The following is a 20,338-nucleotide window of genomic DNA, read 5'->3' on the forward strand; positions in this document are numbered from 1 at the left end:
ACTCATATTCTTCCTCTGCGCGATGTGAAAGACAAACATGACGGTGGCATCTGTTTATTCCAAACAGCCCACAGCATTAGACACACACACACACACACACACTAGAAAGTACACAAAAAAACTGCCTTTTAGTTTTTAATCTACTAACTCTGACATCATTGGCATATTCTCCCGAGGACCTCGCCACGTCGGTATCAGAAGTGGGATCTCACCTCGTTACCTGGCTAATTAAAACTAATACACTCGAGTTTCTCGACGAGCTCGCGAACAGCCCGCAGCTGCAACGGGGAAAAAAGTGTCAAAAGAACGAAGCGCTTCGTTCTGGTGTTTGACGTCTCGCACGCAGTAACAATCAGACAATGTGGCCAATTAGCACCAGCAGAACTCCAAATGCTCCAGCGCGTTTTTTCGTCTTTGCCCTCGGTTTGACTCGCCGAACAATCCAGAAGAAACCAGGCTTCATTAGACACCGTTCAGGCACGGCGAAAGACGCCGAACGGCTGAGCTCGATTGTCACTCGCTAGATCACATAACGGGTAACAAAAGCGGGAAAACCAACCATGGAGCATTGTTGGAAACGGCGCTGATTCGGACAATTTGGTTGAATCGGTTCACTGACTCAAGTTTGTGGTTCCAGATTGATTGGCTGCACATTTTTCTTTACTTTCCACGACGCACTACTGAAGGACTCGCATTGACAAATATTGCATATGATTGCGGATTCATATGATGTTGCCATGCCTATTTATGCTGAAACAATCCACAAACATACAGCACAGCCTCGAACCCAGTGGGCATTCCTCTCTCCATTGCAAATGTAGTCAACTATCATCTGCTCTCCCGGTTTTAAATTCTTTTGCCGCATTCCATCATTTTTTTTTTCCTTCTTCAAATGAAATAGAAATAATGCTGAGAGTTTTTTTGACCTTCATCCAGCACATTCCTTATGGCACCTCACGGGGAAACTATGTGAACCGTGTGCCAGACACAATAAATACTTGCCTTTGAGACTGGCTTATGCTAAGACAGAAAAGGAGAAATGTGGACTTTTCCCAAATAGAGGAGCAAAAAGTAGTCATCGTGGTAGCAAACACAATTAATTATAGCTTACTTGGAAAATAGCATACGAGAATATTACTGGCTAACAGGCTACATAGTGCTTCATCAACACATATTTATATATTTTTTTACACTTAAACCGGCGGACCTCATGATCACAAACATAATTGTAACCTTGCAATTTTGCTATAAAAAAATCTAAGTGGCAAATCCAGGTCCAAAAAGTAAAAAACCTGCCACAGTTTAGCTTTAGCCCCAGATGCTAGCTAGCTAGCTCCATAGCTTGCTCCTATGATGCTCGTTTACCTGCTTGGGAGATAGCGAGCTAGCTAGCTAGCTCCATAGCTTGCTCCTATGATGCTCGTTTACCTGCTTGGGAGATAGCGAGCTAGCTAGCTAGCTAGCTAGCTAGCATCAGGGGCTGAAGCCAAACTGTGGCAGGGTTTTTACTTTCTGGACCTGGATTTGCTACTTCTGACTCAGTATTTACCTTTTAACTCTTAAGTGTGGTTTTTTTTGTTGTCATATTTGAGCCTCAAGAACACACAAAATGTCTGGCTTGTCAAACATGTGAGGCGTGTTGTTTTGATTTGTTTCATTTGGCCTTGGTGGAGGTCTGCTGTGTGCTATTTAGTCTATGTATAGAAGACTGATTATGTCCAAAAACCTTGGACCAGGAAATGATGATGATTTTTTTTTTATAACGTATCCCATGACACACATGAAATTGGATGGACCAAAGAGAAAGTCTCAAGTGAAGATGAAGTCAGCCATTTTGGGCTGAAGTAGCAATTTTAAGGGTGAATTCCATCAAAGGCGTGGCCGAGAAAGGGAGATAAAAATTCCCCCATTGGCAAGAAATGTGGTGGTCATGTCCATCATAGGAAGACACTTGAAGACGATGGAAATATTATCTCCATGTCCAAGTATTGAACGGGAAGCCATTTTGCTTCGAAGCAGCCCTTTTGCCGAACTCCCACTGGGAAATTCGCCCAATCGGAAGCCGGCATTCTTCACAGACGGATGGCGCTCATTTGCTCGTCTTTTTTTTTTTTTTTTAGGCCGAACCATCTCACGTGGGCATAACATGGCATCAAAGTTGATATTAAACGATGATCCGTGGATTGTGTGGCGTGAATGTCAAGCAGTTCAGACACTTTTGACTTGCACCCGAGGCAATTTTCCAGAGGTCGCATACTGGCCATCGCCATTCTTTTTGTCAGCCAGTTTGATTGACAGCAGCCATAATGCGGCGTGCAAGCGGATATTGACTTTTACTGTGCACTGCCCCGCCATAAGATTTGGTATGAAGTCTTACTCTATATCATCCTTAGAGGCCAATAAAAACAAAGATTTGCTCAATATTGCTTTCCTCTTGTATAATAAAAGTGAAATCGTGAAATAGTGTGGAAGTGATTGGTTGTTTGTTTATGTATATGCGTCCTGCAAACGGAGGTGGTGATGGAGGTAGTAATTTACTTAGTTACATTTATTTGAGTAATTGAGTAAAAAAAAAATATTATAATAATAATTATTATTATTATTATAATTATTATTATTATTATTATAAAATATTATTATTATAAAATAATTATAACGTAACATACACTCTTACTCGTACGTGTATTTACTCTTATTACGTTGAGCCACATGTTGCTTCACCAAGACACAATCACAATGCTCGATTGTTTACTTGCTATCGTCGCTATTAAAGGATTTGTTGGTCTGACTGTGAGGGCTGCATGTACGCTGTGTAGAAAATCTATATATATATAAAAAAAAAAATAAAAAATCAATACAATTGTTGATTTAGTTATTAAGAGTACAATTGAAATGGAGTCACGTAAACTGTGTTCCCTGAAGCGGCGTCTTAGGTGATGGCTTAAAATGTCAGCAAAAAAAAAACATAAGCGTTGATGAGAGTGCTGTACAGGAAAAAAAATAAAATATCATTTCACACTTTGCACTTTCCATCATTTGCCCGCAGTCGAGCTTTAATCTTCTCTCAGCGGAGACCACTTGTCTATTTCATGGGTAGTTTCACAAGAAGGCTAAAAAGGCAAGCGCAGCAGACACATCATTATATTCTTAGGCAAGTGAAGCTTGAATGGAAAATAAACACCTGCCTTTAAGAACACAGGAGACGAAAACGACAATAGGAAAAGTCAGGCGTACACAACATGTTGCGTCTCACGTAACACGCCTCGAAGTGCAAATCGAAATACAAAATGAGTCATTTGGTAGTTGTCGTTTTTAAAATGACCAACGCCTATAAAGAAAACAAGCTAAGCCTACGTAGCGTTCCTAAAGGGACGATCAAAACTCTTGAATGTGTCCGGTGAATGATGAGAACATCGCATGGTGGAGGGTGTTTCTTTTTTATTTTTATTTTTTATTCTTTTTTTTCCTGGAGAGCTCAGTATTGTTCATTCGGTAATTTTACCGATTTGACATGTCATCATCATTGCTCTCCTTTTTATTTTTTTATTATATTTTATTTATTTATTTTTTATTTTTCAATGTGGGTGATAATGTGTATTCATTAGTTCACCTAAAACCTATTGAAAAAAAAAAAAAGCCCATGGGAGGGTGTTTCTTTCGGAACGCTACGAGCGCTAAACTTGCTTTCTTGATATGCGTTTCACATTGCGAGGCAGAGCGAGAGCTTGCCACCATTCAATGTCACTACGCACGGAATAACAATGGCGGCGTACATCAAAATAAAGTTTCGACAAAATGTATTTGAATTTTTTTTTGAAAAGTGAATCTCTCAACCAAATAAAGAATTTAGAGCAAATTTGTCGTGATAGTCGGGGTTCCTTTTAAACTTTTATTTGAGAGGAGGCCCTGATTTGGGACAAATTTTTGCTAAGGTGAGTACAGTATGTAGTTGACAAACAAACGCCTGATCAGAGCTCCCGAGGTAGTTAGACTTAGTTTGCAGTCAAACAGAAACTCCTTGTGGTCTGTAAGCAACTTTTCATGGTCCGCTAACAATCCCTCGTAGTGCATTAGCAACTCCTCATGCTTAGCTAGCAACTCCTAGAAGTCTGCGGGCAACTCCAAAAACTCTCGGCAGTTCATAGGGTCACTGGTAGTCTGTTAGCAACTCTGTAACTATTCCACCATCAACTCCTTGTTCCCTGTTAACTTGTCCTTTACATCCACTAGCAACTCCAGTAGGGTGCTAGCAACACCTGCTAGCCAGATAGCAAGTCAAGCTAGTCTGCTCTCTTTTAGCAGTCCACTCGCAACTCCCATTAGTCCACTTACAATTCTTGATGTTCTCGTAGCAATCCTTAGGGGTTGTGACCAACAGCTGGTGCTCTATTAGCATTTTTTATGGGTAAACTAGCAACTCCAATAGGTTGCTAGCAACTCCTAGTGTTGTGCTAGCAACTCCTAGTGTTGTGCTAGCAACTCTTGGTGGTCAGCTATCAAATGGTGGTCATGGCAACTGGAAGTTTTTATAAAACGCGTAACCTCATCTACCTTGTTGATCCCGTGTCGCCATACAAAAGTTTGAGGCGTTCGTCCTCAGATATGGAATTGTAATTCCGAGGGATTTTCAAGCTCCAACAAAAGCGGCGATCCTTCTGGCTGGACCACCCACAACATTTTACAACAGATCAAAATTAAATAACGCCACCTACAGGACTAGAATGAAACAGTAATGACAATGAAAAAAAAATGAAATGAAAAAAAAAAAAAAAAAAAGAGAGCAATGATGATGACATGTCAAATCGGTAAAATTACCGAATGAACAATACTGAACTCTCAAATAATTAAAAAAAAAAAAAAAAAAAAAAGGAATTGTAATTCCGAGGGATTTTCAAGCTCCAACAAAAACGGCGATCCTTCTGGCTGGACCACCCACAACATTTTATAACAGATCAAAATTAAATAACGCCACCTACAGGACTAGAATGAAACAGTAATGACAATGAAAAAAAAATTTTTTTTTTAAATAAGAGAGCAATGATGATGACATGTCAAATCGGTAAAACTACCGAATGAACAATACTGAGCTCTCAAAAAAAAAAAAAAAAAAAAAAGGAATTGAAATTCCGAGGGATTTTCAAGCTCCAACAAAAACGGTGATCCTTCTGGCTGGACCACCCACAACATTTTACAACAGATCAAAATTAAATAACGCCACCTACAGGACTAGAATGAAACAGTAATGACAATGAAAAAAAAAAAAATTTTTTTTAAATAAGAGAGCAATGATGATGACATGTCAAATCGGTAAAACTACCGAATGAACAATACTGAGCTCTCAAAAAAAAAAAAAAGGAATTGAAATTCCGAGGGATTTTCAAGCTCCAACAAAAACGGTGATCCTTCTGGCTGGACCACCCACAACATTTTATAACAGATCAAAATTAAATAACGCCACCTACAGGACTAGAATGAAACAGTAATGACAATGAAAAAAAAATTTTTTTTTTAAATAAGAGAGCAATGATGATGACATGTCAAATCGGTAAAACTACCGAATGAACAATACTGAGCTCTCAAAAAAAAAAAAAAAAAAAAAAAGGAATTGAAATTCCGAGGGATTTTCAAGCTCCAACAAAAACGGTGATCCTTCTGGCTGGACCACCCACAACATTTTACAACAGATCAAAATTAAATAACGCCACCTACAGGACTAGAATGAAACAGTAATGACAATGAAAAAAAAAAAAATTTTTTTTAAATAAGAGAGCAATGATGATGACATGTCAAATCGGTAAAACTACCGAATGAACAATACTGAGCTCTCAAAAAAAAAAAAAAGGAATTGAAATTCCGAGGGATTTTCAAGCTCCAACAAAAACGGTGATCCTTCTGGCTGGACCACCCACAACATTTTATAACAGATCAAAATTAAATAACGCCACCTACAGGACTAGAATGAAACAGTAATGACAATGAAAAAAAAAATTTTTTTTTAAATAAGAGAGCAATGATGATGACATGTCAAATCGGTAAAACTACCGAATGAACAATACTGAGCTCTCAAAAAAAAAAAAAAAAAAAAAAAGGAATTGAAATTCCGAGGGATTTTCAAGCTCCAACAAAAACGGTGATCCTTCTGGCTGGACCACCCACAACATTTTACAACAGATCAAGGTCCATTTAAAACCCATAAATGGTTCGCTTTAGTGTCTTTTGTCCCGAATGTCCCGCTGAGGTTGTTGCGTGACACCTCCGCTGAGGAATTACGACGGCCTGCCGAGTGACTCCTGAACTTTGGCCGCATATTCCTCCAAGTAATCACCGCTTGGAGGTTACTCTTTATATTGTACATCATTGCACCGGACGTATGACCACCGCCGGACCACTACGGTGACCTTCGGGACGAAGAGCTTGACATTTAACTGGGATGGTTTTGTATTCCACTCGCAGTCCACGACAGCTCAACGTTTCCTTCCAATGTCATTGAATACTTTCCTCTTACGTTATAGGAATATTGCTGGGATCAATTTGTATTTTTAAGCAAATATGGAATGTTTAAGGGAGTATTCAGTTGATCACTGAATAGAACTGATTGGATCTTCCAGCCCAGTTCTTCATATATTTAGTTCAGCAAATAACTACATTTGGGACATCATGGCAATTTTAAGAGGGCAATGTAGACCACTGGCCCCTAAACGCTTCAATCCCTTCCCCGTGAGAACCTTTTGTTTCTCGGAGAAAAAAAATGAAAATGTCTCATACTGTTTGTTTGTTATCAATCTTTGGTCGCAATCTAATGATCAAGCAAAGGCAAAAGATTTACACAATCCATATTGTGATTTTGGTACCTTTTTTTTGTTTTGTTGCCACGCTTATTTCAAAAACAGAAGCAGCCTCAAAAAGGGGACATTCAGAAAGAAGAAAAAAAAAAAAATCGGGAATGTTTGAGGAAGTAATCGGCGGAAAATTGTGGCAGCCGGAGTGCTGAATAGAGCTTTGAGATTTGATCTTTGAGCTTCTAAATGGATTGGATTTAATTAAGAGTCAGCAGGGACCTTTTGTTTTGACAAATAATGACATTTTGAGATAAGGAAGGTAAAAATTGGGACATCGTGCTTTGCTTTCACATCTTGGTTTCGTTATCCTGTAAAAACCTAAAAATATTGTTATCCTGAATGCATCTTGAATTTCGGAAAGGCAATTTTTTTTCTGTAGAAAAAATGGGAGCAAAACGTGTCACCATATCCTACCTTCGCATTTCATCTTTGAAAACAAAACGATTCTTGAACATTTAAGAAAAAAAAAAATCTGTTGAAAATTTCAATGGAACCTTTAAAAAAAGTAATCAAGTGCAAACCTGCGCCAAATACAACCGATTGGACTCACAAAGTGAATCTCAGAGTTTTGTCCACGTCAACATGAATGAAGGAAAAAAAGATGAAAAAAAAAAAAAACACACACAAAAGAAAGTTAACATTAAGTCTATTTCGAGGTCATCGGGGGCCGTTCCAGCGAGCTCTGAGCATGTTCAAGTGCACTGAATGATTTATTAGTCAGTCAAGTGTCAAGAAGAAGAAGTGAGCGAGCGAGAGAGAGCGAGCGAGAGAGAGAGAGCGAGCGAGAGAGAGAGAGAGAGAGAAAGGAGGGCAGCCAAAGATAAGAATGAAATGCGTTGCAATGCAATGATGAGAGACAAGATGACAGGCTTCAGGTGGTCTCCAGACACACGCTTTATCTGAGGGGGGGGGGGGGGGGGGGCAAGATAAGCTTCAATTTCAATGCGCTGCGTTCGCTGACCCCATCAAGACACTCCTTCCCGTAAGAGTTTGAGAGGCGTTCAAGGAAGAATGAAAAACTAAGGAAAAAGTTCACATTTTAGCAGGTGGACCAAAATTTGTACGACTCGTTTGCTTTTGTAAGAAGCCCCCAGAAAATGGCGCTTCCAAACCAAAATGGCAGACTTCCAGTGATTTCTGAGGCACGACTTTTTTTTTGCGCGCCTATTTTGACATTTCTACCTAATTTCATGTTGCGAAGTGAAACTGGCTTCGGGGGCTGAATTTTTATGTGACCTTTCCGGAGTTTCAGAGTTTTAAGTTTCAAGGCAAGTCCTCAAAACTTTGCTTTGCTTCTCTCTCTAGAAAACGCTGTTCAAATTGCAAGTTGCAATCGACCAGTTTCTAAGTTCACTTTGTCTGTGAAGGCAATGGTAAAAAAAAAAAATATATATATATATATATATGAAAATGGCACTTTCAAAACCAATATGTCTTTTGGGGCACAAATTCTTAACAGGAACCCCGACTGTCATGACAAGTTTGCTGTACATCATTTATTTGGCCGTAGAATGGCGGCTCTCTGCCGAGCAATATGAAACGCATATCAAGAAAGCAAGTTTAGCCTCGTAGCGTTCCTAAAGAGACAACATGCGATCGGGAGAGTCACCCTTGCCCACGTCGTGCTCGCATTCAAGAGTTTAGATCGTCCCTTTAGGAACGCTACCGGAGGTTTTTACCTTGCTTTTCGTCACTACGCACTGAATGCGTTGCCACGTAAATAACAATGTACGTCCAAACACAGTTTCTACAAAATGTATTAAACTGGAAATTAGTTTTTAAAAATCAATCTCATAGTTATGCAGGGATGTGATTTGACCAAAGTGAAATTATCTGAAAATTTAGCCGGGGGTCTGGGGGCCGCTGGCACCCAGCTAGCTCATGGGTTTTCCGTGTTTTTAAGTACTTTCAATGCACTCACATGACAAAGAAATAGACAAAACAACAGCATAAATTTTCAATGTATATTGAACTATCCCATATAAAATGGCAGTTTTAGTCAACTCAAAATCAGTCACATTCAAAAACATTGGACTGTCTTTGCTTTTAAAAACTATCACTGAGAATATCATCATATCTAACTAATGTGATTACTAAGTTAACACATAAATAATGTTGAAGAGTTCAAATTTCATGAACAAATAATTGTATCATGACCAAATGAAAAGTAACTCATATTAGAGCATACCACAAATGTCTTTGTTATAGCAGAAGATGTTATCTGTCGGAGTCATGTGCATACACAATGAACTACAAAAAAAAAACAAAAAAAAACCCCGGAAATTTAAAATGTTTATTTTTGGAGATAAAAAAAGCGGAATTCCGCGAATTAGCGGAAAAATCACATCCCTGGTTATGTTGTAACAACCAAATAAATAACATAGACCACACCTTCCTTTTAAGACTTTTTTTTTTTTGGGGGGGGGTCTACTTAGAAAGGTCTACCAAATTTCATTTTTCTAAAATTTTTTGGGGTGGAGTTGAGTTTCAAGTTTCGTGGACAAAGACAAAATTCTCTTCGCCACTCGAGCAGCCACAATTTATGTGAATGAATCAGTATAACCTACTAGTGTATGACGGGTTTCCATCCAAATGTTTAGAAATTTTTTAAGCGAATTTGCTGAGAATGTGCGAAATAGACGTGCGATTTATGCCTGTTTCCATCTGATCTTCTTTTGCGAATATTGAGAGGGGACTCCGCCCCTGTAGGTGGCGGTATACACCATAGAGATGCGATCCACTCGTAATTTAAAAGAAGAAGAAGAAGAAGACCAGGAAGCGACTGCGCTGTGTGATGTCGTCGTATGAGTTTTCTTTTTTAATTCTTGATAAACGGTAGCGTTTCTGAAATTGCATTAATATTCGCTTGCTTAATTCCAAAAATATTTCAGTTTCGTCACCCCCCCCCCCCCCCAAACATACCTTGCTTTATCGTCCACCATTGCTTTGCGACTGCAAACGTACGTGTGACGTGATATCCGGTCTTGTCAGTGTTTATTTGCAAAACCTGTTTCCATGGCCAAAATTTTCGATACGCTTCAAAATCCACCCCCCTCCAATAGTTTTTTCGCTTTTTCGAATTTCTAGTGTTTCTATTCAGTTTTATTTTCGCATTTCTTGAAATTTTTTATAAAAATGGGTGGATGAAAACCCCACTACTGACTGTTATACATAAAGAAAACACCAAAAAAAAAAAAAAAAAGTCACACAATATAAGTGAAGGAACACAAAATGACATAGTGAGCAGCCACAAGCTGTCCTTTTATGTCACAAACACGAATCATTTTGATTAGGACCAAAATGTTTGAGCTTTTCCCTCATCTATTTACAATTATAGCGAGCTACTAGCATGTCATTGACTTGACATTTGAAAAAGAATCCTCTAAATTTAAAAGAACTTTTCAAAAGTTTCATTTTTAATTAAATCTCATATGATAATGCAAACGAACATGTGGGGAAATGTTAATTCCGTACACGGTTCTATTCTGCGCTCGAGAAGCCACATTTTTCGTTTTGGTCATAATCGCTTTTGATTCTTTTCCTGACCATAGTTCCAAGAATGATGTTTAAAAAAAAAAATAAAAAATCTGTCATGACAGTGAAATGTCTCTCTCTTCAGCGCCTTTGTGTCACACACCTTTTATTGATTTTGATGCTATAGACACACACGTGCTAACTATTTCCACACACAGAAATAACGAGGCGACGTTTGCAAAAGGCTCCACCGTTCGACTTTCATCTAAATGATCCCCAAGTGTACATTCCCGCTCCGTCTTCTTTTATTCCCATTGATAATAGCGCAACTCCTTATCAGCGCGCCGCTGGGAGAAATTCTCCCGTCAAATTACATCCACTTAAAACACACATAAGAAGTCTAATGGATGTGCATGTGCGTGTGCGTGTAGAGAAAGCTACTTTTAAAAATCAATGTAGTCTAACTCAACCTCGCCGTGAACACCAATTTGTCGTGGCGGCTCGAGGTCCGAATAGAATTACACATTTTTTCGTCTCCCTATTAAAACTCATTCACTGCCATTGACGGCTATAGACGTGAAAAATTCATTTGAACTATTTCAATTAGTTTAACATTTTTTCCCACTTTTGTTAACAAGAATATGATTTTTTTAAAAATACATTTAGAACAGATATAAAATTTGTGATTATTCGTGAGTTAACTATTGAAGTCATGCGATTAATTGCAAAAAAAGAAGAAAAGATGATTAAAAATCAGGAAATCAGTAAGGCGATTAAAATTTTTAATCGTAATTAATCACATGACTTCGATAGTTAATTCACGATTAATCATACATTTTATATATGTTCTAATTATACAATACAATACTCTTGTTAACAAAAGTGGAAACAAATATTAAACTAATAGAAATAGTTCGAATGAATTTTTGACATCTATAGCCGTCAATGGCAGTGAATGGCTTGAGATCAAAAAAGTTCTTCTTGGAAGTGGTGACACATTAATCCCGTCTCCAACTCGCCTCAATCAAGTTGCTGCTCATTTCAAAAGCATCTTCAGCTCATACAAGAGTTCAAAGCAAAAAAAAAAAAAAAAAAATGGAGAAACTGGTGGCCCCTGATTACAAGCTGCTGATTGCAGCCCGGCATGGCAGTAATAATTACTTACATGCCGTAACAGTCCAGCCGAGCTAACAGGCTAATGCTAATCTATATGCAGGAGATTCTCTACAAGATATTCAGCAAAAAGTCTGTCTACAAGCGTACAATTTGAACCAATTTGGTGAAGCAGCATGCGACTCATTATTTAAGTTTATAGCGATACGCTACGCTCCAAGTATGTGTTTCTCTTATAAGGGTTATAAATGTTTTGGATTTTTTATTATAGTTAGTTTTTATTTAGTTTTGACATTTGTTATTTAACTACGGTTAGATTTACTTTTAATTTAGAGCGGGTTTATGATTTTTTTTTTGGTGTCAAAAACGCTTCATTTTAGTTTAGTTTTTATTAGGTTTAGTATTAGATTTAGTTTTTTTAATGACAAAGATAAAATGATGACTATGTTTGCTATGATTATAGTTAGTTTTATAAATGTAAAGATGTAGTTACTTATTTTTTTAAAGCACGCTACGCTCCAAGTATGTGTTTCTCTTATAAGGGTTATAAATGTTTTGGATTTTTTATTATAGTTAGTTTTTATTTAGTTTTGACATTTGTTATTTAACTACGGTTAGATTTACTTTTAATTTAGAGCGGGTTTATGATTTTTTTTAGGTGTCAAAAACGCTTCATTTTAGTTTAGTTTTTATTAGGTTTAGTATTAGATTTAGTTTTTTTAATGACAAAGATAAAATGATGACTATGTTTGCTATGATTATAGTTAGTTTTATAAATGTAAAGATGTAGTTACTTATTTTTTTAAAGCATTTTTTTTTTTAGTTAACAAAATTTTTTCAATTTTAGTTGGAGCTATTTCATTAGTTTTCATTAACTACAATAACCTTGATTCTTGTGCAGTGTTACAGCCAGTAAGTTTAAACAATTTCACATCCGTGATCATGAAGCGGCAGCAGCTGTTGTACCTGGTGAAGCAGCATGTAGCTCATCGTCCAAGGTTCTGAATTTAAAAAAAAATTGCACGTTTGTCATCACTGCATTGCGTGGGTCTGTCCTATAGGACTTCTCCTCTTTCTTGCAGAAACAACTTTTGGTGTGGAAAACCCCACAAAAAAAACAAAAAAAAAAATGACATCATCATTTCAAGAAGACATAAAATATGCAGAGAAAATAAACTAAGGCAAAGTTTATTAGCCGAGTCAAGTCCAGACCACATTTTCCTTCCCAGGAAGTCCACATCCCGTATTATGGCCTTACGACGTGGGTGGCACATGTGGAGCGAAGTAGCAACGAAAAGGTGCGGAAACGTAGGCTACACTTAAAAATCCCTATTAAGTGTTTTTCTTTAAAAAAAAAAAAAAGAAAGAAGAGTAGATGTAGTGCTAAACGTTGAAAGTTTTGTGTATCTATAAATCACGTCTTGAGGCCGCGTGGCTTCCAAATGAAACAGACGCTTTTGCTGTTTAATGTTTAATAATCAGACTTTCCAACCATTGGGACGAGACGTACTTTTTCTCCATGAATTTTCAATGCCTTTTTTCATTGGACATATGCTATTCATTTGCTTTTTTTTTTTACAACATGGATTCATCTGCCGTGCCGTGTACAAGTACAATGGCGGCGGCATGGCTCAGTGGTAGAGTGATCGTCTCTCAACCTGGAGGTTGTGGGTTCGATCCTCAACTCTTGTGACCATGTGGAAGTGTCCTGGTGCAAAATACGGAACCCCTGTTGCTCCTGACGCGGCATAATAATTTGCCCAGCAAAAAAAAAAATGCAGGTCCACGTTGAGAGGAACCAGTTGAGGTGGCTCGGGCATCTGGTTCGGATGCCTCCTGGACGCCTCCCTGGGGAGGTGTTCCGGGCATGTCCTACCGGCAGGAGGCCCCGGGGACGACCCAGGACACGCTGGAGAGACTACGTCTCTCGGCTGTCCTGGGAACGCCTTGGGGTCCCGTCGGATGAGCTGGCTGAAGTGGCTGGGGAGAGGGAAGTCTGGGCTTCCCTGCTAAAGCTGCTGCCCCCGCGACCCGACCCCGGATAAGCGGAAGAAGACAGACAGACGGACGGAGGTCTGAAGGGTTACAGCAGTTACTTGGGAATCCTTGAATACCTTGACACAGAGCAGAAAGTGAAGGATACCATTTTGAGGTGTAAAAATGTATCATGTTTATTTACCACAGTGTTATGAAGAGAAATGTTGTTACTTGTTTAATTGCAAATACTTCATTTGTATCTTCGCATATTTAGAAAATATCAAATTTCTTAGTAGCAAATGACATTTTTTAGTAAATGCCGCGGGCTGCTTATAAATGGATGGCAGACCCCAAATGGCCCCCAGGCCATTGTTTGGACACACTGATCAACACCATGAGGCTAATTATTGCTAACCATTTAGTCTAGCTAGTGTGATCGCTTTTAAGCGGGACAGTCTCGGTTTGAGCCATATGTCCCGAGTCCTGGCAGATTTCGCCACGTTACGTCATCAGTAGCTAAATATGGAAAACTGTGCTTTGAGTAACGAAAGGTAGAAAAGCACGATACAAGTGAAAGCCCATATAAAGACGCTACTAGCTTGTTGTAGCAGGATCTAGTTTGACATGGAAACGATTCACTCCAATTAGGACGTGATTCACTCCAGTTATTAGCAATGAGTCAATTCATTCTTAGTTCACACCAATTATGATAAGAAATGATACGATACAATTGTCATATTTCAATTCGGCACTCGGTATCGGTGAGTACTGAAGATTTGAGTATTGTATCGGTATCGGTCAAAAAAAAGAAGTGGTATCGAACGTCGATATAATTAGAATTGATTACAAACACATTTCTCAGCAAATTCACTACTCATTTCTGATACGCTGACTTTTTTCCCCTTGTAATTCTATTACTTTTTTCATAACATCACCACAAATTGTTCATGATTTTAAGACTATTAGTAAGAACATGACGACTTTCTCGTGAGATAAAAATTTGCTAAATTTTCTTGTAATTTTAAGACTTTTTTTTTTTCATCATTTAAAAAAAAAGTTTTTGCACTATTAAAAAAAATACCTCTAATTTCCTAACGTTTACTGCTAATTTCTTGAATTTCACACCTGTTTTCCTCATTCTTTCAAAACTTTTAGGTCGTTAATTATTTTATCCTTCTTCAGTGTGACACTAATGCTGCTTATTCACTTTCATTCCCCCATAAAGTGCTTAAGATAATCACACGTGATTATGCCTAGCAAGAAACACAGATTTCATCCCACCGTGCGTAAATGTTGTTTTTATTCGTCATTTCCCCGCCGACTATAACACAACATTATTATTCGGCCGGTGTGTTCCATCAGCGGGCCCGAATCCATTCGAGGCTGTTTACTTTGTGCTAACGCCAGTGAATCAATGTGGCCACGCAGCGCATTGATTGGTCTATCCGATGGTGACACAAAAAAGGCAAACGAGGCAAGAAAATCCGGTTTAATCGTAATTTATTCCAGCCTCGTGCGTCACTTTGCCGTCCGTGTGCGTCACTTTTCTGCTAAATTAGTAGACACGCCGCGCACGTTTGACCACAATCAGCCGCTGCGAGATCGCACACTCTCATTTATGAGACCTATAGGGCATGCTGTGTCCAAGTTGACATGTCTAAGTAAATGTTGCTATAGGAAGTGATGTAAAGTGCGTTCATGTTAGTCTTCCAGGGTCATTTCAAGTGCCAGTCAATGAAGCACGTTAACCACTGTAGAAAAAAGCCCAACTAAAATTCAAACAAGTAAAAAAAAAAAAAAAAAGATCAAATAAAATTAAAAAACAAAAATCAAGACAATTGAAACCATTTTTTGAAACACATAGTTCAACAAGTATTAATTCATTTGCTCCCAAAAATGTATAAAAACGTTCTATTGTTGCATGTTCCCAAAAACGTATTTATATGTTTATTTTTAAATATGTTTATTTTTAAACGTTTATTTTTGCTAGAGCTTGCAGAAGGCTTGGATGCAGCCTCTAACCTGAATAGGTCACTTAAAGCAATGGCAGTTATTACAAAAACGGCCAGCAGGTGGCAGCAAAGTATAAGAGATCAACCAGGGCCACGTTGCAACAAGCTCTTTTCCCCAGTCTTTTGAAAAGCTTTGTGAATAATGCTAATGCTAATTGCTGCAAAACGGAAACAGATGGAAATACACTTTTTCTTCCTGATGAAAGAGACTCTAATCTTTCTTTTGGTAGGTTTTGAAGCAATAGAACACAATATTCTATGGGCCTTGCAAAATCATATAAAATCCAGTGAGCGAAGGGGGTTGCTTCAGTCAAAATGGCTGGGAGTGAATGAGTTAAAGGGGAAGTCAAGTCGAAAATGTTCTTTACAATAATATGTTCTATCCACCCCCACAGTTCAAACACAGCAGTCTGATTAATATTGCGTTTGTGGAATACGATTTAAGCAGCAAAACCTGTTTTTATCCATCTAAGGGGGCGGCCATTTTGCCACTTACAGTGTATAAGGGCTCACCTGTATTACTTTATTCCAAACAAAACAAACTCAAATTTGCTTTGTTAAAAAAAAAAAAAATCCAAGTGAACTAATATTTTAAAAAGCAATTTTCATCATTAACTGGCATACACTAAGTATAAACCGAATTTAACCACTGTATAAGACTCAAATAAATTAAAAAAAAGTTTTTTAAAAAAGTATTTACTGTTACGCCACTTAAATGAACCACTGCAAAATATGACAAAAGAAAAAAAAAAATCAAGTAAAAAAAAAAATACAAACATTTCATAAAACTCAACCAACGTATAATATGGCCAAAACTAAAATAAAGCAGTATTACGATGATTATTCTTCTTAAAGTAGATTATAATATACGTTAAGCGGCAGAGGAGTGTGTTGTATGAACGGCGAGGAGGTTGCGTGTGCTTGCGAAGGAAGGAACAGATGCAGAGGTGGTGAGATTAAGACAAATGCAAAAAAAAAAAAAAAGAAGAAAAAAAGGGGGGGTCATAATATCATACATTATTCTGAATAAGCCTCTCAAGATAAGCAATAAGAGATGAAGGGATGATCCCACACCACCATGGAGAAGAAGCTAATCACAAAGGAACAGATTGGAGATTGCAAGCAGGAATTGGAATTGGAGACTGACTAATGTGTTATGCAAGGGCAGATGTTTTAACTTGAATTTAAATAAACCATACTTTTTTTTTTTTAGCTTAACTAAGCTAGGCTATGCATGATTGAATGATGAACTGTTTTGGTATAATGGTGTGTTTTTTTTTGTTTTTTTTAAACTAATTTTACTGCTCATTTCTTGTTATAATATAAATATTTCTTGACTTTTCTCATAATAATATGACATTTTCCCAAATAATCTCGATATGTTACGTCTTGTAAATTTACTAATTTCTTGTAATGCAACGACTTTTTTCCTCAAGATTTTGCTACTCATTTCTTTCAATAGTATTGACTTTTTTTCTTTATCATTTTACTATACATTTTCCGTAATATAAAAAAATATTTATTGTATAATATTGTGACAATTTTTCCTAAACTACATTTCTTATCACTTCACAACTTTTTTTTGACTCCTAATTTCTCATAATATCACAAATGTTCTCTAGATTTGTTGTAATATATTATAATATTATGATTTTTTCCCCTCATAGTTTCACTACCAAATTAAAATTAAAATGTCTGTGCTATTTTATTACAATACAGCAATTGTGTTACAATAGTTAGACTAATTACAATCATTATAGTAACAATAGTATTATAATACCGTGAACGTTCTATTTTGGCATCAAGACTCGGCAAAAGTTTTTTTACGGCGGTATCGCAATAGGCATCAATGTGATTATTTCACATTGTGTTCTTTATTGCGACTCGTGCAACGTTTAATGCGAAGAAAGTAAAACAATGTGGGTCATGTGGCAGATTTGATGGGATGAGGACAAATCACCATTATGTTTCAAAGCAGGTCAATCCTAATCTGGGAAATGGCATGTATCCTTCATCATTCCATTCATCCTTTAATAATCCCTCACCGGATGACAACACAACCATCATGTCGCTAATGCGTGTGCGCGTGCCAGACGTCATCTGCGACACCGCCGGCCGTTGTTAATATTTGCCATCAGCTATACTTTGCCCCTTTAACTCTTTGACTGCCAAAAACGTTAAATAACGTTTCGTAAAATCCTATGGAGGAGTGCCAAAGACGTTAAAAGACGTTTTTTTCCAAAACAGGTGAAACTAACCATTTTCTATTGTTGATTACTCAAAAACGGAATAAGGTAGAAACTAACTTTTTTTTTTCTGATGGAAGATGAGAGTCCAATCTTCTTTTGGCAGTATGTGTGTTTCCATAGTCCAAACACATAATTTTCTATGGACCTTGAAAGATCAGACAAAATGCTTAAAATCGGCTGGCACCCACGGCATCCCTTTTCTGAAAACGTCTGGCAGTCAAAGAGTTAATTGGTCACCTCCCACTGAATGAATTAATGATTTGTGTACTTATAGTGTGCATTGCCACGGTCAGTTTCATAGTCATATTTGCATGCAAATGATAAAATGTCAAAGGAAGACAATTATATGTTATACGTGCCTGAATGCTAACGTACAAGCTAACAGTTAGCATCCATGTGTTCAAAAAGCAGGCGGATGTTGCTGTTCATACAGTACGGTCACATTCAAATTTAGGCTACTCGATCCGATGTTCTAAAATGTTCTAGAGTAAATACATTGTACACTGTAAAAAACAAACAAACTGCAATATAACATCATTTTACTTTGTACTTTAAATTATTTTCTGTATTTTTAAAAATATCATTTAATTTACAAAAATAAACTGATTTTATATGTCAAATGTAACATAACATGAAATCGCTGTAACTTTAAAAACACACAATATTTCAGTTTTTTTTACACAAAAAAAAACTCAATTAGAAATACATATATTGATTGTTAAGACGCCTTCACAAATGTATTGTAATTTCACAAATATATGTCTGTTGTTTAATGTAACAAAATGTAAAATTCAACTTTAAAACCCTAAAAAAATGAAAAAAATAATATTTACTGAGAAATTAATAGTAAAAGTGTTTTAAAAATTTACCATAAATTCCTTGTGAATTGAGAATTTTTTTAAAGTGAAAATAACCAAAATTTATGCAATGTCCTATAGATGGTAGCATTCATTGTATTAACATTTATTTTGAAAAGACATCTAATGAGATATACGCTGTAAAAAAATTAAAAATTAAAAAATTGTAAAAAAAAAAAAAAAACGGTAATTTTCCAGCAGCTGGGGCACCAGAAAATTACTGTAAAAATGACAGAAAATTATGTTCTCATTTTCCATAATTAAAGTACAGTTTTTAATTGTAATTTTTTAAACAAGACTGTATGTAATATAACAGAACAATATAACAAGGAATAGCTTGAGAGGGTGAATAATACGCAAAGCAAACAACTGGACTTACGGATGCACTACCAAGTATACATTTCATGAGATCTAAAATTATAAACGCCAGTGGCAGCATGGATCAGTGGTAGAGTGGCTGTCTGGTACCCCTAAGGTTATGGGTTCCATCCCCTTGGTGAACATGTTGAAGTATCCTTGAGCAAAAATACAAAATTCCTAACGCTGTCATCAGAAGGTGAATGACTAGTCAAATGTAAAGTGCTTTGAGAGCTTCCTAAGGTGGAAAATATTTCTATTACATACAATCTTGTTAAAATTAGAGTTAAAAACTGTACTTTATTTATGGAAAAAGAAAATAGTTTTTTCACGAGAAGGTAATTTTCTGTTATTTCACAGTATTTTTAAATTACCGTTTTTTTCAAGGTTTTTTTTTTTTTTACAGTGTAATTTAATCAAAACTGCAGCTAAAACATGCACATTTAAATGCAACAGAACATTTGGACAACTTAGGTTAAGTTCCTGGAGGCCACTACCAGGTCACTTTAAGTGAAAACACCAGCCTTTCTGTGTCTTTTCAAGCATGACTTCTTGACTTTTTGTTGGGTCTACTTCTGATAGACATGTTGACAAAGTTTGAAACTGGCTTCAGGGGCTGAATTCTTTTACAATTCTGAAGGGCACTACCGAATGAAAGCAGCCACTTCAAACCTAAATTCCAGACTTCTTATGTCTTTTCATTGTGGCTTTCTGAGATTTTTCGTGGTTCTGCTTATGACTGACGTGCATACCAAATTTCATCTTATTTGGTAGAACACCAAATGTCAGGCCTTTTGTCACCCAATGGTGCGTTGTCCTTTTATCGTCTGCCAGTTTCAACAAGCCTCCGCGACATGTTTTATTTTCGCCGTCGATGTGTGATGACAGACTTGGCGCGGTGCGTGGAAATGGATCAAAGAGGAGAGAGAAAGCGAAAGAGCAAAAAAAAAAAAAAGCCCCCCCAAAAAACTGGGGTCAATACGCTTATTGCCTTAAACGAGTCCAATGAAGCCTAAGAGGATAATCCCGGTGGAAATCCCTCATCATGGGGGGCTGGCCGGCAAATGATGTCATTTTTCCCCTCTCCCGTGTATGCGTGTTTGGAGACCACAAAGGGATCATAAATCACACAGGACGGCTCATATTGCAACACAGACTTAAAAAAAAAAAAAAAAGGGCGGTGGTTATTGTGTTGGCAATGGCAGTTTTTACTTACCTGTGTGGAGCCTCATATATGAAAAAAAAAAATGCAATATTCCTAGAAATGTTTGGTATAATTATGGGGGGGAGTATTACAAAGTAAAAAGTTGAAAGAAAAGTACAAGAATCTACATCAGAGAAAGCGAAGAATTAAGGGGAATGATGTGGAACGATATTGAAAGATTTGGAATGATGTCAAGTGATATTGAATGTAATTGGGGATTTTTTTTTGTTTTGATTTTGAAATCATTGTCAAATGA

General features: G+C 37.1%; 1 long non-coding RNA gene across 5 annotated transcripts in view; it reads right to left on the minus strand.

Moving 5' to 3' along the window:
* The window catches only part of LOC144055284 (uncharacterized), a 128,167-nt gene that overhangs the window by 43,690 nt on the left and 64,139 nt on the right, over positions 1 to 20,338 (minus strand). Inside the window, exon 3 of one of the 5 annotated variants that reach the window (XR_013294817.1) lies at positions 12,904 to 13,540. The exons of the other annotated variants lie outside the window; for them this stretch is intronic. This is a non-coding gene — a long non-coding RNA (uncharacterized LOC144055284). Of the gene's footprint in view, positions 1 to 12,903; positions 13,541 to 20,338 lie in introns of those variants that run through there. 5 annotated transcript variants of the gene reach the window in all.

This window comes from Vanacampus margaritifer, chromosome 7, assembly GCF_051991255.1.
Source record: "Vanacampus margaritifer isolate UIUO_Vmar chromosome 7, RoL_Vmar_1.0, whole genome shotgun sequence".
In the NCBI taxonomy this organism is placed as follows: domain Eukaryota; kingdom Metazoa; phylum Chordata; class Actinopteri; order Syngnathiformes; family Syngnathidae; genus Vanacampus; species Vanacampus margaritifer.